Consider the following 22,396-nt stretch of genomic DNA (forward strand, 5'->3'; position numbering starts at 1 on the left):
CTTTCCACACTCCATGCATTCATATGGTTTTTCACCTGTATGAGTCCGCTGGTGTAATTTAAGGGTTCCATTCTGACTGAAGCTCTTTCCGCACTCCATACATTTATATTGTTTCTCCCCTGTGTGAGTCCGTTGATGTGTTCTAAGGGATGAATTGGATCTAAAGCTCTTTCCACACTCCATGCATTCATATGGTTTTTCATCTGTATGAGTCCGCTGGTGTAATTTAAGGTTTCCATTCTGACTGAAGCTCTTTTCGCACTCCATACATTTATATGGTTTCTCCCCTGTGTGAGTCCGTTGATGTATATTGAGGTGTCCACTCTGACTGAAGATCTTTCCACACTCCAGGCATTCAAATGGTTTCTCCGCTGTGTGAGTCCGTTGATGATTTCTAAAGCTTCCATTTTGATGAAAGCTCTTACCGCACTCCATACATTTAAATGGTTTCTCACCTGTGTGAGTCCGTAGATGAATACTGAGGAGTCCACTCTGACTGAAGCTCTTTCCGCACTCCATACATTTAAATGGTTTCTCCCCTGTGTGAGTCCGTTGATGTGTTCTAAGGCTTCCATTCTCACTGAAGCACTTTCCACACTCCATGCATTCATATGGTTTTTCACCTGTATGAGTCCGCTGGTGTAATTTAAGGTATCCACTCTGACTGAAGCTCTTCTCGCACTCCATACATTTATATCGTTTCTCCCCTGTGTGAGTCCGTTGATGTGTTCTAAGGGATGAATTGGAATTAAAGCTCTTTCCACACTCCATGCATTCATATGGTTTTTCACCTGTATGAGTCCGCTGGTGTAATTTAAGGTGTTCACTCTGACTGAAGCTCTTTCCGCACTCTATGCATTTAAAAGGTTTTTCACCCGTGTGAGTCCGTTGATGTCTTCTAAGGACGCCATTCTGACTGAAGCTCTTTCCGCACTCCATACATTTAAATGGTTTTTCCTCTGTGTGAGTCCATTGATGTGCTCTAAGCCTTCCATTATCAGTAAAGCTCTTTCCACACTGCACACATTTATATGGTTTTTCCCCTGTGTGAGTCCGTTGATGTGTTTTAAGCCTTCCATTTTTAATAAAGCTCTTTCCGCACTCCATACATTTATGTGGTTTCTCCCCTGTGTGAATCCGCTGGTGTAATTTAAGGTATCCATTATCACTAAAGCTCTTTCCGCACTCCATACATTTATATGGTTTCTCCCCTGAGTGAGTTTGTAGATGAATATTTAAGTGTCCACTCTGACTGAAGCTCTTTCCACACTCTATGCATTTAAAAGGTTTTTCACCCGTGTGAGTCCGTTTGTGCCGTTTAAGGTGGCCACTCTGACTGAAGCTCTTTCCGCACTCCATACATTTAAATGGTTTCTCTCCTGTGTGAGTCCGTTGATGTGTTCTAAGGCTTCCATTGAAACTGAAGCTCTTTCCGCACTCCATACATTTAAATGGTTTTTCCTGTTGGAGGTCGTTGATGTGAGCTATGTATGCTCATTCAGTGAAGCATATTCCACATTTGACACATTTTAATTTCTCTTCCTAATTAAACTGAAGGTGCCCGATCCCCTGAAGTTGTGACTGTCTTCTCCTTCACCTTCTTCAGAGTGGGAGGACGGAAATCCTGTTTGGGTTTCAAGGAAGAGAACAAAGGAAAAGAGAGCACATCAGATGCCATTAGCACCACCTCATATTTCAACATATCCTACATTTCCCCGCATCCTACCCTTGTTCCAAATTTTTAGGAAATGAAAATGCAATGTCATCAAATGATAGTAATGCATCAGCAACCTTTCATAATCCTCAATCAGCAGCATGATAAAGCAGCATGATATTGGAATGCAGACTTTTCAAACCAATTGTTTCCTCACCAGGAAAGGCAGCTGCTCTCTTTCCATGAAAAGGCCCTCTCTTTCTCTGGTCCATCGTTCCTTTGGACATTTCCCATCCTCTGCAACATAATCCTCCATCCACCTCTGTCTCTTAATGAATCACCTGCACAGTCCCATTGGCCTCAGGAGGTCCATATGGACTATTATGTGAGACCTAGGTCTATGCCTTTTCCAGGGACTGTGGTCTGGGTTAGTCAGAGAACTAGTGACAAGTCTTGGTGCTTCGGGTCAGCTGAATGGGTGCTCAGGGAAGCTCCTGTTCTTGGAGATGGACCTCTGTCTAGATGCCTTGCATTGCATGGAAAGAGAAGGAGAAGCAGAAGGAAAGCAGCTGACGCATGGGAATCCCAGACGGAGAAACCCACCCCCATTGCTCCTTATAATAATGAGGTGCAGCCTGATCTTTTCCTGTCTCCTGAATCAGGACTATCCTAAATTAACACTTACAAATCTGAATACTAAAGGCAAATAGATAACTGTACTTAATGGAAACTTCATCCTTGAATATGTAGTATTGATTCATTAACAGCCTGAAGTTATGTTGTTTCTTGAAAAATAAATTTATTCCTGATCTGTCTTAAATATCATAATGATAGGATGGCTTGGGGTGTTAGGGGAGCGGTAGTACCTTTGGTGGGCGACATGTAGTCCACCTTGTGGGGTAATTTTTCCACCATTGGTCCCCACCCTGCACTCAGCTCTCACCTGTGGCTTCCAGAAGCTGTCAGCATGCAACAGAGGCAGCGATCCAAGCAACGGCTTCAACGGGCTAGCTAAACTAGGTGAGGATATCTTCTGAGTCTCAAATTCTTGGTGGGTTGGGGAATTCTGCTGCAGGTGAAGGCAGACCCTGGTGGATGGAGAGGAGGAGAACAACAGTGAATCCCACAGTCAAAAAGGCAGATTCCGCCCATGCTGCAGAGGAAAGTGAAGGGCTGATGTGATTGTCAACCGGGGAAGGAAGCCAATCGAGAAGGAAAACTCTGATCCTAAACCTTCACTGCCTTGTGAGTTATCTTCAGGAGAAGAGAAGGCTATGCGGGGAAATGTACACAAATCCAGAATGGACTCTCTAAGACGGTTGGATGGTGTCCTGAACACCTCCTTCCAGCATCTCTGATGGCCCTTTGAAAGCTAATGAAAGTCTTGGGCCTGGAGCTTTTGGAGGGGCAGGACCAGGAAAGCTTCTGCCACCATTATCCTTCCAATTCGGATTCAGGCCTCATCATGGGACGGAAACTGCCCTGGTTGCGCTGCTTGATGATCTCCGATGGGCTAGAGACCAAGGGGGAAAAAGCTCTTTCCTGGTTCTGCTGGATCTCTCAGCGGCTTTGGAGACCTTTGGCCATGGTGTCCTACTGGACCCTCTAGGGGAGCAAAGGGCACAACTGTGCAGTGGTTCTCCTCCTTCCTCCTGGGCCATGTCCAGAAAGTGGTGTTGGGGGATGAGTGTTCAGACCTCTGGGCTCTCACTTGCGGGGTTCCTGAGGGCTCCATCCTCTCCCCCATGCTTTTTAATATCTATATGAAGACGCTGGGAGAGATCATCAGGGGGTTTGGGTTGGGTGTTCCCCGGTATGTGGATGATACCAAGCTCTGCCTCTCTTTTAAATTGTAACCAGTGAAGGTACTGTATGAGTGTCTGGAGGCAGTTGAAGGATGGATGGTGGCTAACAGATAGAGGTTGAATCTTGACAAGACAGAAATACTGTCCCAGGGGGAAAGGGGGCAGGCAGGTGTGGGAGACGCCCTAGACCTGATGTAGGTAACTGTGCCCCAAAAGGACCAGGTGCACAACCTGGGGGTCATTTTGGACTCACAGCTGTCCATGGAGGCGCAGGTCAATTCTGCGTCCAGGGCAGTTGTCTGCCAGCTCCATCTGGTACGCTGGCTGAGACCCTCCATGCCTGGAGACTGTCTCCCCAGAGTGGTGCATATTCTTTTGATCTCCCGCTTGGACTACTACCATGCGCTACATGGGGCCATCTTTGAAGGTGACTCCTAAACTGCAACTAATCCAGAATGTGGCAGCTAGAGAACAGAATGGGAGCAGCCGCTGAGACCACATAACACCAGTCTGAATGGGTCTTCACTGACTCCCAGTACATTTCTGGTGCTGACCTTTAAATTGTTGTGGTTGCATTTTTCAGGCATAGATTCCTGTTATGCCTTCAGTCACAAATTTATTTGCTGAAGGAATTTTTTGCTGTCTCTGAGCTTTATTTCCTACTCTGCTAATTGTATGTCAGAGTTGCTCTGGAGATCATTGTGGAGCAGCAAGATCATTGACCTAAAGCCCTACAGCCTCACTCTCTATAGACCTGAAGGAGTGTCTCCACCCCCATCGCTCAGTCTGTACACTGAGGTCCTCCTTCGAGGGTCTTCTGCTGGTTCAACACACCCCATTGAGAAGCGAAGTTACAGAGAAGCAGGCAGAGGGCAAGGAAATGGGCAACTATCTGACATTTAGGGGACAGCTGAAGGCAGCCCTGTATCAGGAGGTTTTTAATGTCTGATGTTTTGCTGTCTTTTATTTGTACTGTAAGCTGCCCAGAGTGGCTGGTGAAACCCAGCCAGTTAGGCAAGGTAGAAATACTACAATCATTCGTATTATATTGTTATTCTTTTGTAGTTATTTTGGATTTTGTACTGCAATATCAGCTCACAAAATGTCATGGGTGGAGAAAATCACAGGGCTGCCGTAAACTGTAATCCCACCCACAACTACTCATTCACATACAGTCTGTAAATTAGGGGAGGTCACACACCTCACCTGTGCTAATACTGGCAGTCTTTGGCCTGTATAGGCACACCTTGTATGTAGAGCCTCCAGCCACAGGCACTGTCTATCATGTAAATGGGTCCTTTGACTGGGAAGAATCTCAGCTTGTCAGTCACTCTGACATTCCCTACCAAAAATAAGAGGAACAGAAATGCTTTTGAGGTGCAACTTCTGTATCAAGCCTGAGAGCCATTCCATGGACTCTGCACCCCTGTTTCTGATGACAGGTGTACATTATCCTCATCCTCAATGAAGCAGGCAGTGGAAAAGACATTAAAGATGGAAGCCTGAGAGAGAGGAAAAGGTTTCTGGCTGCTTCGGGGGGGGGGGATTGCGGAAACAAAGAGCTCCTTCTGAGAAGGCCTCTCCCCTCCCCTCTTCCTCTCCGGATTTGAACCCCTGCGACTGGGCAGGGCAGGGGTTTATGGGGCCTGAAGAGGATGCAGCTTGCAAGAAGGAAGCCACACGGGGGTCTCTATCCAGGCGTCCCTCGAGCCCGTTAACCCTTTCATGACCCGCCTTTCTCCGTGCAGATCCCACAGGGACCCAGGGATCCCTGCGTGGGGGAAACGGGGCAAAGGAGCCCTCTTGGGACCCCCTCGGTGGGCGCCCCATGTCCGCCACTGCCAAGGCGCAGCACGGGTCCAGGGATCTAGGCCATGCCGACGGGACGCATGAAAGGTGCTTTGGGGACCTTGCGGGGGTCTCTGGGTCCTTTTCTGTCCTCCCCCCCCCCCGCGACCCCTTTACCTCTTTGTCCTCGCTTCAGATGCTCCTTTCCTTTCCTGCAACATCCGGGGGCGGGGGCGGGGCGGTGTCGCCTGCTTCCCCTCCTCCCCTTTCCGAAAGCTTGCGCCCCTAGAGCTACGGCGCAGAGCAGCAATCCGGAGTGGAAGCTCCACTTCCGGGAGAAGCAGGCAGGTTGGGAACAGAGTTCTATTCCCGGAACAGAGGTCAGATGGCGAGGAGGAGGGGCAACATATTGGGGAGGGGATTCCGGGTTGTGGGGGCGGGGTGAGGGAAGGATGTGCCGGGAGGGGAGGGGAGGAATTGGGGGGAGGGAGAGGAAGGTTTCCCTCCTCCCCTCTTCCATCTGTGGATCAGGAGAGCGGGGAGGGGCTGATCCCGCAATCCAATTACAAAGTGGGGTTCCCCCCCAATGTTTACATTACTAAATCCTTCCCTCGCCCACCCCACGCCACTAGCGTGCGTCCGTGCTTTAGGTATTGGTGCTCTTCAAACCAGGAATGGGGGGCGGTTAAACGACACCCCAAGGCCCCACCACAGCCTCGGACTAAGGCCAGGACAATGACCATTTGCACAGGCACCTTCCATGCACAGCAGCAAAGAGGCTCAGAAAAGCAGCCTATACAATTGTAGCAAGAAGCGGATACCATGAATCGGACTGTTTCCTCCGACTATCCAATACGCCCAATGACTCCTCTGGAATTGGGGGATCCAGGGCTCCCCCTGACTCCATAATCCCTTAGGAGGCAGGAGGCAATCAAGGGCAGCACGTCCCAGGCAGAAATCCATCGGGGTGGCGGATTGAATCCTGATGCCTTCAAAGGAGAAGCGCAGGAAAGCCTTCCAGTTGGGGGGATGTCCGAATACAGTGGTGCCTCGCAAGACGAAATTAATTCGTTCCGCAAGTCTCTTCGTCTTGCGAGTTTTTCGTCTTGCGATGCACGGTTTCCCATAGGAATGCATTGAAAATCAATTAATGCGTTCCTAGGGAAACCGCCTTCAGACCAGGTCCGGGGACAGTCTGTCCCCGGACCTCTTCTGAAGGCTGGGGGGGGGGGGACAAGGGCTTTTCTTCCCACCCCCAGCATTTTAAAAAACCCCGGGACAGCGGAGGACTTCTCCGCTGTCCGGGGCGATTTAAAAGCCCCTGGGAAGGCAGGCAGGGGGGACAAAGACTTTCGCCCCCCGCCTGCCTTCAGAAGGTGTTCCCGCCCCCCCGCCCCGCTTTGGAGCAGCATTCCGAAGCGGGGCGGCTGGGGCAGGTGTTCCCGCCCCCCGCCCCGCTTTGGAGCAGCGTTCTGAAGCGGGGCGGCTGGGGCAGGTGTTCCCGCCCCCCCGCCCCGCTTTGGAGCAGCGTTCCGAAGCCGGGCGGTGGGGGCAGGTGTTCCCTCCCCCCCGCCCGGCTTCGGAGCACCGGGAGAAGCAATCTCCCTGCAGCCCCTTGCTTCAAAAGAGGTCCGGGGGCAGCTGGAAGCGCTTCCCGCTGTCCCCGGACCTGGGGCTGCGGGGAGAAGATCGCTTCTCCCCGCTGCCCCTTGCTTCAAAAGAGAAGACCCGCTGTCCCCGGGGCAAGCTTCGTTTTGCGAAGCAAGCCCATAGGGAAATTCGTCTTGCGAGGCAACCCGAAAACGAAAAAACCTTTCGTTTTGCGAGTTTTTCGTCTCGCGAGGCGTTCGTCTTGCGGGGTACCACTGTACTATTATGGTTCTTTGGGGAAGAGGGTAGTTAAAACGTGTGGGAAAATAGGGTTACCAACGGCCAGGGTGACGTGCTCATTTTTCTAAATGCCAAAGTCTCCTACTTTGTTCCAGAAAATTTTCTATTGGATTCAGACATGTGGTGTGTGTGTGTTCTTAGAACATTTATTTTGTATATATTAGACCTTAAAATTCTTACAACAATTGCATATGGTTGCACGAACTTTTAACACCTCTCCCCATTTAACACAATACATTTTTCAACAGGGTCATCGATACATCACAGCAGGAGGTCCCATAAGCTAAAGTGGTGCTTCAGGTTAAGAACAGTTTCAGGTTAAGTACAGACCTCCAGAACGAATTAAGTACTTAACCCGAGGTACATTCCAAGTATGTTTCCGAGCACAATTCAAAGTGTTAGTGCTGACCTTGAAAGTCCTAAAAGGCCTCGGTCCTGCATACCTGAAGGAGCATCTCCACCCCCATCATTCACCCGGACACTGAGATCCAGTGCCAAGGGCCTTCTGGTGGTTCCCTCATTGTGAAAAGTGAGGCTACAGGGAACCAGACAAAGGGCCTTCTCGGTAGTGGCGCCCTCCCTGTGGAACACCCTCCCATCAGATGTCAAGGAGATAAACAACTACCTGACATTCAGAAGACATCTTAAGGCAGCCCTGTTCAGGGAAGTTTTTAATATGTACTGCTGTACTGTTTTTAACACTTGATTGGGAGCCGCCCAGAGTGGCTGGGGAGACTCAGCCAGATGTGCGGGGTATAAATAATAAATTATTATTATTATTATTATTATTATTATTATTATTATTATTATTATTATTATTATTATTATTATTATTATCGCACTGTACGGCATTAAACATTAAAACACTTTGCTAAACTTCTCCAGAAATGTGCCCCAAGAAGAAATGTGCTTCCCCAATCAGAGGCAGCCGTCCTTCTCTGGTGCTCAAGTGCTGGCAGTGGGTTTCCCAGAAGAGGCCCCTGCTTGGCCCCTGGGAGGACAGGGGCCCCGTGGGCCTGATCCTGCAGGGCTCACCTGACGTTCTAATGCAGGTGAATCCTCCTTTGTACTTCAGGGAGAACAGGGTTTCCCAAATTTGGGTCTCCAGCTATTTTTGGACTACAGATCCCACCATCCCAAGCTAGCAAGACTAGGGATGAAGGGAATTGTTGGCAGGCCCTGCAGGTGGCTCTGGAAAGTGAGCCCAGCTGCATGTGACCAGTGAGGGGAGAATTCCTTCCTGGATTCCAGAAGTGGCCATCACCTTTGAGTATTGGGGTCAGTGCCCCTATTCCTCCAGCAGTAGCGATTGTGGGGCTTCCTTGCCCGCTTCCATTCAGCTCCGCCATTCCCAAAGGGCAATTCTTCTTTAGCCATTGTGGGAGCAGACGGGCTGGAAGCTGAAGTGGCTTCCCTTTGAGTAGGCTTTACTTCGCTTTCTGCTGACCTCAGTCTCTTGGATTGTGGCCAGCTTTCCTCTTCCATTTCCCTGAATGCTGAGCAGTGTTGGATGTGTGGGGAAGTGAAATTCACTCCATTACTTTTCTGCAGGGTTCCCTCCGCAGCACAGAAGGATGGGGGGAGGGAGGAACACATAGTAATAAATGAGCACTCCTGTGAATGGAGAGAAGCAGAAAGTGGAGTCCCCTATAGATCAGTATTGGGACCCCTGGCTTTTCAACCTGTTCATAAATGATCTAGAGTTAGGAGTGAGCAAAGTTTGCTGTTGACAGTAAATTGTCCAGGAGTGTTCAAACAAAGACAGAATACAAGGAGCTCCAAAAAGAGCTCTCCAAACGGGGATTGGGCTGAAAATACAGTTCATTGTCAACAAGATTAAAGTTATGCATGTTGGGGGGCAGGGAAACACCCTCTTAATATCATGTGCAGGATCATGGGGTCTGAACCAGGTTTCTATGTGTGCTCTAGAAGACATGGGGAGAGGGGAGCTGGTCACAGTGGGGGGGGGGTCTCCCTGGATGCTTCAGCAGCCGGCATCCTCTGGGTCTCCTGGCCCCCTCCTTTCCTCCCTCTGAGCCTGAACTGCTCTCTGTCCCAGCCTCATCCCGCTCACCAAACCGTTTCCTCCTCAGCTTGCAACACCTTCCCTCCCGTTCTGCTCCCTTTTCTCCCTCTTTCTGCTCATTGCCATCCCACCACCAGCCCCCAAGCTCTAAGCCTTCTTCCCTTGGGGGTCCCCCAGCTGGTGCCTCCCCCCCCTGCACCCCTCCAGTCCATGACAGCAACAGCAGCAACAAGAGTAAAATCAGTAGGATAGCAATATGCATGGAGGTGCAGGTCAATTCTGTGTCCAGGGCAGTTGATGTGTGGGGAAGCACAATTCACCCCAGAACTTATCCGCAGAGTTCCCTCTGCAGCACAGAAGGATGGGAGGAGGGAGGAACACATAGTAATAAACGGAGACTCCGATAAATGGAGAGAAGAAAGTGGAGTCCCCTATAGATCAGTATTGGGACCCAGGGCTTTTCAACTTGTTCATAAATGATCTAGAGTTAGGAGTGAGCAAGGAGGGGGCAAAGTTTGCTGATGGCAGTAAATTGTCCAGAGTTGTTGAAACAGAGACAGATTGCAAGGAGCTCCAAAAAGAGCTCTCCAAACGGGGTGATTGTCAATGAATACAGTTCATTGTCAACGAGATTAAAGTGAGGCATGTTGGGGGGCAGGGAAACACCCTCTTAATATCATGTGCAGGATCATGGGGTCTGAACTGGGATTCTCTGTGTGCTCTAGGAGACCAGGGGAGAGGGGAGGTGATCGCAGCAGGAGGGGGAGTCTCCCTGGATGCTTCAGCTGATGGTCTCCTCTTCTGGGTCTCCTACCCCCCCCCACTCCTCCCTGAACTGCTCTCTGCCCCAGCCTCTTCCTGCTCACCAAACCCTGTTTCCTCCTCAGCTGGCAACACCTCCCCTCCCCCTCTGCTCCCTTTTCTCCCTCTATCTGCTCATCGCCATCCCACCACCAGTCCCCAGGATCTGAGCCTTCTTCCCTTGTGGGTACCCCAGACTGGTGCCTCCCGCCCCCCGCACCCCTCCAGTCCATGACAGCAACAGCAACAACAAGAGTAAAATCAGTAGGATAGCAATATGCACTGTGGTCCTCTGGCAGGAAGACTCCCTAGCAGCATGATTGACTGATAACTTCTGGGACTATGGAAAAATATTATCCTCCCCAAACCCCAGAATAAGCAGTAGCTTTGGGGTTCCCCTAAGTGGTTCATGAGTGAAGATGGGCCAGTCAGGAGACTTTCCTGGTACCTGCAACCCATCCTTCCCCCTCTTGCAGTTAGGCTTCGGGGGGGGCGGGAATCTCCCATTAAATTTTAAGAAGAGGTTCTGTTGAATAAATAATGTTTGGAGATCATGCGGTGGTGGGGGTGACAGAGTTTGGTGTAAAAACCACTCTGACACAAAAATACCCATCTTTCATGCTTGAGTACAGTAACTCCAGGGCCTTAGCCAAGTATCGGTGGGGTAGGGGCCACATGTAGAGCAAGTCCCACACTGAGGTCAAAAACACACACAGAAGCAGCAGGACTTCTTCAGTAATAGTTTACTGAGCTTTCAAAGCCTACAGTTCTCACTGGGTCCCCAGTGAGGCACAAAACTTGGCTCCTGAGAGCAAATCCAGTTTCAGCAGTAAATAAAATAGAGCACACAGGATATCTAAGTCAGGCACACAAACCGGCAGAAGGGAGCAAGGGAGGAAAGAGGCTGGAAGGACACAGGACAATGGATGTGTGTCTTTCGCTTCCTCAGCAACTCAGCATATTCAGGGGCTTCACAAAGAAAAGCTTTCTGCTGGCAGCTTCCAGGAAAACATGCAACACAAAAACATACGCTGTGATCTGTGGTGTATTGCCATATCAGGTTTTTTTAAAAAAAAATAATAATTCATTTTATAACACAAATAAAGACCACAAACAGAAAAACAAACAATTCAAACAAAGTCTTGTCATATCCTTATTTTCCTAAACATTGTTAAGTGGGCTTCTCCAAGTCCCACCCATCTGATTTTCATTTTACTTCATCTTTAGCAGTTTACATATATCATCGTTTCTAACCATATTTTTTTTATATCACACTTAAAATAACTTCATATTTTATCACTTACAAATAATACTATTTTAAAATACACTATCTTCTACTTCTAAGCCTACAGCCTCTATCCACTTCCAAAGCTATTCTAAGATTTAAATATTAACATATTTTTTTCAAATATTCCTTAAACTTCTAATCTTCTTCCACCATCTCCTCTCTCTGGTGTCAGAGTCTCCCGGCCAGTTCAGCAAGTTCCATATAGTCCATCATCTTCATCTGCCCTGCTTTGATAGTTGGTTAATCTTGTTTCTTCCAATTCTTCGCTAGCAATATTCACGTAGCTGTTGTGGCATACAGAAAAAAATAACATCCTTTTGGGGGGGATTTCACCCCCCAAAGTACCAAGTAAAAAGGCTTCTGGTTTTTTAATAAATGTGTTTTTCAACACTTTTTTCAGTTCATTATAAATCCTTTCCCAGAAGTCTTTTACCTTGGGGCACATCCACCACATGTGGTAAAAGGTTCCTTCTTTTTCTCTGCATTTCCAGCATTTATTATAATGAGTATGATACATTTTTGCTAACTTCACTGGTGTTAAATACCATCTATACATCATTTTCACCAATTTTTCTCTTAATACTTTACAAGCTGTAAATTTGATTCCTTTTTGCCACAATTTCTCCCAATCTAACCATCATGATATTGTGCCCCACATCCCTGGCCCATTCAATCATTACAGATTTCACTTGTTCATCTTTTGTACGCCATTCCAGCAATAAATTGTACATCTTAGATAGGTTTTTTGTTTTTGTATCTAATAATTCCATTTCCTGTTTGGATTTCTCTCTTTGAAAAGCAATTTTCTTATCCATTTTAAACACTTCATTTATCTGGATGTACTGGAACCAATCATCTAATTTATTTTTCAACGGATCATAAGATTTTAATCTAAATTGGTCCCCTACTTCCATCAGAATATCATTATACTTCAATCACATATCTTTCATATTCTTTTTTTAAAATAATTTTTATTAAGTTTTCCATTTAACAATCCAATCATATCACATTAATTATTCCAAATTATACCAATACATATCATAAAGTCCAAATATTTTGCCAAATTATAATTTTTTGTCGGGGGTTCCCATGCTTCGAGTTCAGTCGGGTCCAATAATCTCATATTTCTGCTGCTTTTAGTGTTCACCAGTCCCATCTTTGGATCTTCCTGTTGTTTTCCTTTTTCTTCTTAATAGCCTCTGAGTTGTTTCCACAGACGAATTAAAGTAAGCTATATTATGCTTCTGTGTGAACTTTGTAAGGCTCTCCCTTTTTTAAAAGCTGGTAAGTCTTTTGTTTGCAATAAATCCTCACATGCTGATCCAAAAGTCCTGCTCGGGCGGCAGACGCCATCTTTTTCAGTTCCGATGAAATAAAATCTAGGTGTTTGCCCATTAATTTTCCCAGGCATGTTGCACCATAAATTAGCCTTTCCAGGGAAGATTTGCCAAGTCGAACTTAGAATGCAAACATCATCATCATCATCATCATAATTTATTATTTGTACCCCGCCCATCTGGCTGTGTTTCCCCAGCCACTCTGGACGGCTTCCATAGAAACAAAAAATACACTAAAATATCACACATTAAAAACTTCCCTGAACAGGGCTGCCTTAAGATGTCTTCTGAATGTCAGGTAGTTGTTTATTGCTTTGACATCTGAAAGGAGGGCATTCCACAGGGCGGGCGCCACCACCGAGAAGGCCCTCTGCCTGGTTCCCTGTAGCTTTGCTTCTCGCAATGAGGGAACCGCCAGAAGGCCCTCGGCGCTGGACCTCAGCGTCCGGGCAGAACGATGGGGGTGGAGATGCTCCTTCAGGTATACTGGACCGAGGCCGCTTAGAGCTTTGAAGGTCAGCACCAACACTTTAAATTGTGCTCGGAAACGTACTGGGAGCCAATGTAGATCTTTCAAGACCGGTGTTATGTGGTCTCTGCGGCCGCTCCCAGTCACCAGTCTAGCTGCCGCGTTCTGGATTAGTTGTAGTTTCTGGGTCACCTTCAAAGGTAGCCCCACGTAGAGTGCATTGCAGTGGACCAAGCGAGAGATAACTAGAGCATGCACCACTCTGGCGAGGCAGTCCGCGAGCAGATTGGGTCTCAGCCTGCGTACCAGATGGAGCTGGTAAACTGCTGCTCTGGGTGCAGATTTGACCTGTGCTTCCATGGACAGCTGTGAGTCCAAAATGACTCCCACGCTGTGTACTTGGTCCTTCAGGGGCAGTTACCCCATTCAGGACCAGGGAATCCTCCACACCTGCCCGCCTCCTGTCCCCCCCCCAAAAAAAAACAGTACTTCTGTCTTGTCAGGATTCAACCTCAATCTGTTAGCCGCCATCCATCCTCCAACCGCCTCCATGCACTCACACAGGACCTTCACTGCCTTCACTGGTTCTGATTTGAAAGAGAGGTAGAGCTGGGTATCATCCGCATACTGATGAACACCCAGCCCAAATCCCCTGATGATCTCGCCCAGCGGCTTCATGTAGATGTTGAAAAGCATGGGGGAGAGGACAGAACCCTGAGGCACCCCACAAGTGAGAGCCCAGGGGTCTGACCACTCATCCCCACCCACCACTTTCTGGACACGGCCCAGGAGGAAGGAGCAGAACCACTGTATGACAGTGCCCCCAGCTCCCAGCCCCTCAAGACGGTTCAGAAGGATGAGAGATCCAGCAGAACTAGGAAACAGCTCTCACCTTTGTCCCTAGCCCGCCAGAGATCATCAACCAGTGCGACCAAGGCAGTTTCAGTCCCATGATGAGGCCTGAATCCCGACTGGAAGGGATCCAAATGGTCCGCTTCTTCCAGGCGTGCCTGGAGTTGTTCAGCAACCACTCGCTCAATCACCTTGCCCAAGAATGGTAAATTTGAGACTGGGTGATAGTTGGCCAAATTGGCTGGGTCTAAAGATGTTTTTTAAAGAAGCGGTTTAATGACCGCCTCTTTCAGCGGGAAGGCTCCCTCACAGAGGGAAGCATTCACCACCCCGCAGAGCCCATCGCCCACAAACAGAAAAACGAACGATAGAAACAAATTCTTGTCATATCCTTATTTTCCTATACATTGTGAAGTGGGCTTCCCCACTTATCTGATTTTCATTTTACTTGTTTACTTGTTTTTTAAGGGTTCTCGTGATGCGTCAGGGAGTGGTCTGAAGCGGAGTATTGGGGAATCCATTCTCAGGCAGATCAGCTTTCCTGGGAGCTGGAGGGGGGGAATTGACCCTCCTCTTTTCCAGTGGTCTCAGAAGCAGGGAGAGACACCGATACAGAGCAGATTAGACAGGAGTTACCTAGCTAAGAGAAAAGGACAAGAGAAACAGACTCAGCTGGAACTGAAGCAGGAATACGGATTTCTTCTGAGTTCCTTACTGTGAAGAAGAGTGGACTCTGAGAGGAACTTGTCCCACACTCCATACATCTAAATGCTGTGCATCTTGTGCATGAGTCTGTTGATTTAGAACTGGACCTATACAGTGGTGCCCCGCAAGACGAATGCCTCGCAAAACGAAAAACTCGCTAGACAAAAGAGATTTCCGTTTCTGAGGTGCTTCGCAAAACGAATTTCCCTATGGGCTTGCTTCGCAAGACGAAAATGTCTTGCGAGTTCTAAGCCGCTAATAGCGCTAATCCGCTAACCGCCGTGCTTCGCAAGACGAAAAAAACCGCAAGACGAAGAGAGTCACGGAACGGATTAATTTCGTCTTGCGAGGCACCACTGTACCTCTCACTAACTTCATTACATTCATATGGTTTGTCTCTTGTGTGAGTTTGTTAATGTAAATCAAGGGTCCCACTCTGATTGAAGCTCCTTCCAGAGGACAAACATTTAAATGGCTTCTCCGATGTGGGTCTGCTGATGTTTTCTAAAACTTCCACTGTGCCTGAAGCTCTTTCCGCACTCAATGCATTTAAATGGTTTCTCCCCTGTGTGAGTCCGTTGATGTCTTCTAAGGGTTTCATTGAAACTAAAGCACTTTCCACATTCCATACATTCATATGGTTTTTCACCCGTGTGAGTACGCTGGTGTAATTTAAGGTTTGTATTCACACTAAAGTTCTTTCCACACTCCATGCATTTATATGGTTTCTCCCGTGTGTGAATCCGTTGATGTATTCTAAGGTTTCCATTATCAGTAAAGCTCTTTCCACACTCTATACATTTATATGGTTTCTCCCCTGTGTGAGTTCGCTGGTGTATATTGAGGTGTCCACTCTGACTGAAGCTCTTTCCACATTCCATACATTTATATGGTTTCTCCCCTGCATGAATCCGCTGGTGTAATTTAAGGTCTCCATTCTGACTGAAGAACTTTCCGCACTCCAGACATTCAAATGGTTTCTCCCCTGTGTGAATCCGTTGATGTATTCTAAGGTTTTCCATTTCGGCGGATTTGGGGTTGTGAGGGCGGGGTGAGAGGAGGATGTGCGGGGAGGGGAGGGAAAGAATTGAGACGGGACGGGGAGGAAGGTTATTCCCCTCCCGTTTTCCTCCTGTAGATCAGGAGAGCGGGTGAGGGGCTGATGCTGGCAATCCAATTACAAATTGGGGTCCCCCACCCCACAATGTTTACATTGCAAAATCCTTCCCTCGCCCACCCCACGCCATGAGCCGTGCGCCCGTGCTTTAGGAATTGGTGCTCTTCAAACCAGGAAGGGGGGACAGTTATACGACTCCCCAAAACCCCAAGTCCCCACCACAGGCTCTGACTAAGGCCAGGACAATGACCGTTGACACAGGCACCTTCCATGCACAACAGCAAAGAGGCTCAGAGAAGCAGCCTATACAACTGTAGCAAGAAGCGGATACCATGAATCGTACCTTGTCCTCCGAGTATCCAATATAGAAAACTGTAGAAACGTCCGTTAATCGCCCCAATTCAACGGTTTGATCGATTTCCTGGTTCCCACGACTAATGACTCCTCTGGAATTCGGGGATCTCGGGCTCCCCCTGACTCCATAATCCCTTAGGAGGCATAATAAAAAAATTCCTTCCTGTAGCACCTTAAAGACCAACTAAGTTAGTTCTTGGTATAAGCTTTCGTGTGCATGCACACTGTGTGTATCTGAAGAAGTGTGCATGCACACGAAAGCTTATACCAAGAACTAACTTAGTTGGTCTTTAAGATGCTACAGGAAGGAATTTTTTTTATTTTGACTATGGCAGACCAACACGGCTACCCATCTGTAACTGGACCCTTAGGAGGCAGGAGGCGATCCAGGGCAGCACATGCCCCAGGCAGAAATCCATCGGATTATGGATTATTCTGGTACTTTGGGGGAAAGGTGTGGGAAACTGGGGCTGTTGACAGGGGTGGGTGATTGGTCCATGTTTCTGAATGCCAAAGACTCCTACTTTGTGACAAATCTGTGATGCATCAAAGATGCTGTGGAAAAATGTATTGTGGGAAATGGGGAGAAGTCTTAAAAATTCATGCAACCATCTTCTCGGGGTTCCTACTCTTGGTGTGTTTGAACCTTGTTGCAACAAATAAAGATCAGGTCAACTGACCTCCGTTTGCATCTTTAACTTGGCTGGAGACTCCTTCTTTTGCTGACCGGAGGGACCCCCGGGGAGGGGCACCCTTACGAACTGGGCAGCGGAGTAAATCAGCACCCCGGGATATTTTCCTTCTCAACTCTGTCCCACCTGAGCCTCACCCCCTTACCAGGCACAACACAATGTGACAGGATTGTGACTCCTGCCCTCAGCAAACAAAATAGCTCTCCCTCCCCCCTCCCGAGCAAAGCAACACCGGGGTGCTGAGGTCCCCCAGTCCTTGAAATGAAAAGGGGAGGGGTTTGGGAAACCTTCCGGGAGCAGGCGGGGAGGGGGCTGCCCAGGCTCCAGAAGCTCCTTCTCAGTTATTCCTCCCCCACCCCCTCCTCCTGCCTCTCCTCCTTTCCTACAGCTTCTTCACTTGTGGGGAAGCTGTGGCCCTTGCACAGGGGCCCCTTGGGCCTGATCCTGCAGGGCTTACCTGGCATTCCTCCAGATGCAGGTGCGCCCTCCTTTCTCCTTCAAGGTGAACAGGGTTTCCCAAATTTGGGTCTCCAGCTGTTTTCGGACTACAGCTGCCATCACCCCTAGCTAGCAAGACCAGTGGCCGGGGATGATGGTGGAAAAGATCGTAAAACAGCTCCTTCTCCTTACGGGATGCACGAGGAGCCCGTCTAGGAAACAGTCGGTCTCCCAAAAGTCAGAGAAACTAACAGAGACCAAGCAAAGTAACGCTGGATCAAAGCGGCTGCTATGCCTGATCTTTTATTAAGGTAAGAAAGGTAAAGGACCCCTGGACGGTTAACTCCAGTCAAAGATGACTATGGGGTTGCAGTTCTCATCTCGCTTTCAGACTGAGGGAACTGGCGTTTGTCCACAGACAGCTTCCTGGTCATGTGGCCTGCAAGACTAAACCGCTTCTGGTGCATGACAGAAACCAGAGCGCACAGAAACACCGTTTACCTTCCCGCCACCTATTTATCTACTTGCACTGGTGTGCTTTCAGACTGCTAAGTTGACAGGAGCTGGGACAGAGCAAGGGGAGCTCACCCCGCCGCGGGGATTCAAACTGCCAACCTTCCGATCAGCAAGACCATGAGGCACTGTGGTTTAGACCACAGCGCCACCCACATCCCCCCTGATCTTTTATTAATAGACCTTCTGCAGCAGGGTCTGAAGCCACTCACGCAGAAGGAAGGGGGGAACTCTGAACAAAAGAAAGACGATACTTTTATAAATTTCCACCCCACCGTTTCCCACCCTTGTAGATCTGTCATGGAGGACGTCAGGAAGGAGGTGCCGCAGGGTGAGGTTACAGGTGAGGATCATTTGTGAAGTGGATGGTGATAGTGACATTATTCATGTGTTTGCAAAGTACCTGGTGCTGGGGTCTGGGCTGCACCCATTCTGTTAATGGCTGTCCCTTTTGTGATGCTGCAGGAATGGACAGAGGAAACAGCATTGGAAGCAACAAGCAGTGCATGTATGGGCGTTCACAGTTCCCACTGTTGTGCTAAGATGTGTGGAATGTGATCCATCAGAAGCAGTACAAGTCAATCTGAGACAGATTGAATTGTATAATAGTGAGAGGCTCACACGAGCCTGCAACCAGTTATCTGCTGTGCATGTAAAAAGGGGAATGCGCTCTGCTACATAAAGGAAATTGCTGCCGCAAATTTGGAAGGATATTAACAAACAATATATCCTCTCCTGCCACCCTGAACATTCCCACAAGATGTTCCCATCTTAGTGTCAGATTAGAACTCTTACTGGGAGAAGTCAGTCTTTATTTGTGAAGGGCTGTTAATTTGTTTGAAGAATGGTTTATTCAATAAAAGTGTCTTAGTCATAAATGGGTGTTTTTTTTATTGTAGACCCAGTAGAAGGCAGTGTGGAGTTGTCTATACTGCACACTGCAACAGTTTCACTTTGTTGCAGTTATTTTGTACAAAGTTTTACAAAGTCTGTTTCAGTAGCACATTCAAAGCACTACATAGTACGTTTGTGGTATCAACATGACCACGTTAGAGGCAAGGCTTTACACTTTCGGGACTATTATGTATACATTTTCTTAATAACAATCACAGACACATAACAGAGAATCCGCCTCCTTTTCTATAGACAGTACATCATTGGGAATTCTAGTCAGGCTTTCGAGGTGGCTCTGGCAAGTGAGCCCAGCTGCATGTGACAAGGGTGGGGAGGAGTTCCTTCCTGTCAATCAGCTTTTCGTATAGGGATGAGTGACCCTATTCCTCTGGCAGAAGCAATTGTGAGGCTTCCTCGCCCGCTTCCATTCAGCTCTGCCATCCCCAAATGGCAAGTCTCCTTCAGCGCTTCTGGGAGCAGACAGGCTGGAAGCTGAAGGGCTTCCCTTGGAGTAGGCTTGGCTTCGCTTTCTGCTGACCTCAATCTCTGTATTTTTAATGTTCTGTTGGGTACCTGCAGCTCCTCATTCTCCCTCTTGCAATAAGGCTTGGGGGACTAGCTCCCATTATATTGCAGCATTTTAAGTCTTCAGAATGCGCAGGGGGCAGGGATGAAGTTCTCGTGAAGAAGCAGTGTTTGGAGATCATGCGGTGGTGGGGGTGACAGAGTTTGGTGCAAAAACCAGTCACACACAGATGCACCCGTCTTGATGTTAAGTACAGCAACTCCAGGGCATGAGCTAAGTAGCAGCAGGGTAGGGACCACATTCAGAGCAATTCCCATGCTGAGGACAACAACACACATAGAGGCAGCAGGACTTCTTCAGTAATAGTTTAGTGAGCTTTCAAAGCATACAGTTCTCACTGGGACCCCAGTGAGGCACAAAACTTAGCTCCTGAGAGCAAATCCAGTTTCAGCGGTAAAATCATACAGCATACAGGATATCTAAGTCAGGCACACACACCGGCAGAAGGGAGCAAGGGAGGAAAGAGGCTGGAAGGACAAAGGGCAATGGATGTGTGTCTTTCGCTTCCTGTCGCCTGGGAGGAAAGTCAGCAACTCAGCATCTGCAGGGGCTTCACGAAGAAAAGCTTTCTGCCGCTGCTTGCAGGCACATCCCAGAAATACACACTGTGATTCATGGTGTATTGCCATATCAGTTGTTCTTCAAAGGTTATCGAGATGTGGTCTAGAAACCAGTATTGGACCAGATATCAATATATCGCCCAGCCCTAATCCTCACTCACCACCAGCAAACCAGATTCATCCTCTCCCCTTCTCTCTCTCTCTCTTTTTTTACTTTCTTTTTATTGAGTTTCTCGTAAAAAAAAACCATAAGAAAAAAACAACAAATCAACAAATTCAAAAGAAGTATCCATACATAGCACAAAAATAACATCCATTACAGTTCTTTGTCTTCTTCCTTGAATCTTTATATCTTTAGATATTTAAACCTTTCCTCTACACACCCATTGACCTCCTTCCCTCCCGATTTCAGGCTTCTTAATAAAAATTCTTCCTTTTTTCTGCAGCTATTAATTGTTAATGGATTACTCGTTGTAAGACTTATATCAAACCTGCTATAGTTTTTAGGTCTCTATAATTTCTTTCAATGTATACCATCAATTTATTCCAGTCACTAATAAACTTTGTATTCTTTTGGTTTCTGATTTTTTGTGTCATTTTTGCTAAATCAACATATTCATATAATTTTGTTTGCCAATCTCTGATTGTTGGGATATTTGGACTTTTCCAATTTTGTGCAATTAATATTCTGTGGCATATTGGAATAATATCTTATCTTCTTTTTTTATTTCATCCCCAATTATTCCTAGTAAGAAGGCCTCTGGTCTTTTAGGGAAGGTATATTTAAATATTTTTTTAAACTCATTATAAATAAGTTCCCAGAACTTCTTCATTATTTCGCAGGTCCACCACATATGGTAGAAATTGCCTTCTTTGATTTTACACTTCCAGGAAGCCTTACTTCCTGTTTTGTACATTTTCCCTAGTTTTGCCGGTGTGATGTACCACCTATACATCATTTTTTCCAAATTTTCTCTGAGTAAGACACATGCCATGAATTTCATTCCACTAGTCCATAATTTCAACCACTTATCATATTCTCTATTGTATCCCACGTCCATTGCCCATTTTGTCACGACCTCCTTTATTTCCAGTGTGGTGTAGTGGTTAAGAGCGGCAGTCTCGTAATCTGGTGAACCGGGTTCTATTCCCCGCTCCTCCACAGGCAGCTGCTGGGTGACCTAGGGCCAGTCACACTTCTTTGAAGTCTCTCAGCCCCACTCACCTCACAGAGTGTTTGTTGTGGGGGAGGAAGGGAAAGGAGAATGTTAGCCGCTTTGAGACTCCCTAGGGTAGTGATAAAGCGGGATATCAAATCCAAACTCCTCCTCTTCTTCTTCTTCTTCTTCTTCTTCTTCTTCTTCTTCTTCTTCTTCTTCTTCTTCTTCTTCATCTTTAGTGTCCCAATCTAATAGTATGTTATACATTTTAGATAATAACTTGGATTTACCTTCAATTATTTCTATCTGGAATTTAGATTTTTTCTCGTTTATCCCTGCTTTTTTGTCTTCCTTCCATACTGCGTTTATTTGATGAAATTGCAGCCAGCCTGTTAATTTGTCTTTCAACTCCTCATATGTTCTCAATTTCCATCCACTATCTGATCTTATCAGTAGGTCTTCATATGTCAGTCTTTCTCCTTCCATATTTGCTTTTTTGGTTGTTAAAATATCAATTGGAGATAACCACCAGGGTGTTTTCCATTCCAGGAGTTTTCTATTTTTCTCCCAAACTTCATCTAGTGGCCCTCTGATAATGTGGTTTGAAAAACCTTTGTGTACCTTTTCTTTATTTAGCCACAAATAGGCATGCCACCCGAATCTGTTGTTGAAGCCCTCTAAATCTAACAGATCGGTGTCTTCCAAATTAATCCAATCTCTAATCCAGCAGAGGCAGGAGGCCTCAAAGTATAATTACAGATTAGGTACCGAGAATCACCCTCTTTCTTTCCGATCTGTAAGTAATTTGAATCTAATTCTTGGTCTTTTCCCTTGCCATATAAATTTTGAAAGAGTTTTTTGCCAATCTTTAAACATTGAGGAACCTCTAATCACTGGGATGTTTTGAAACAAAAATATCATTCTTGGGAGTATGTTCATTTTTATTGCCGCCATCCTTCCCGCCCACAAAAGTTTTACTCTGTTCCACGTATCTAGATCTTTTTTGATCTCCTTCCATGTTGTGAAGTAATTATCCTGAATTAAATTTATGTTTTTTGTGGTTAGCCAAATTCCCAGATATTTTATTTTTTTAGCCACCTTGATTCCATTCTGTATCTCCAGTTTTTCTCTTTCATCTTTTCCCAAATTTTTGGTCAACATTTTTGTCTTTAATTTGTTTAATTTAAAACCGGATAGTTTGCCATATTCTTCTAATATCTCCAAGGCCTTACTAACACTTTTCTGCGGTTCTTCTAGGGATAGCATCAAATCATCTGCGTACGCTTTTAGTTTGTATTCCTTCGTTCCAACTTTGATCCCTCGAATCTCTGGTGTTGCTCTTATTTTGTTCGTAATTACCTCTAATACCATAATGAATAAAAGCGGGGATAGAGGGCATCCCTGTCTTGTTCCTTTTTCAATTTTGAATGAGTTTGTTAGAATATTCTTTATAATCAGTTTAGCAGA

The 22,396-nt window shown here is 46.8% G+C and overlaps 1 protein-coding gene across 6 annotated transcripts in view; it reads right to left on the reverse strand.

The window, feature by feature from the left end:
• The window catches only part of LOC308595675 (uncharacterized protein), a 70,402-nt gene that overhangs the window by 19,146 nt on the left and 28,860 nt on the right, over positions 1-22,396 (reverse strand). Inside the window, exons 1-2 of one of the 6 annotated variants that reach the window (XM_081210274.1) lie at positions 5,425-5,479; positions 2,598-2,742 (exon numbers count right to left, since the gene is read on the reverse strand). The exons of 2 other annotated variants lie outside the window; for them this stretch is intronic. The gene's annotated coding sequence lies outside the window, so the exon portion shown is untranslated. Of the gene's footprint in view, positions 1-2,597; positions 2,743-4,660; positions 5,032-5,424; positions 5,480-22,396 lie in introns of those variants that run through there. 3 more of the 6 variants (XM_081210273.1, XM_081210272.1, XM_081210275.1) reach the window with 3 other exon arrangements.

Source organism: Podarcis bocagei (genome assembly GCF_964188305.1).
Source record: "Podarcis bocagei genome assembly, chromosome: 10".
Classification (NCBI taxonomy): Eukaryota; Metazoa; Chordata; class Lepidosauria; order Squamata; family Lacertidae; genus Podarcis; species Podarcis bocagei.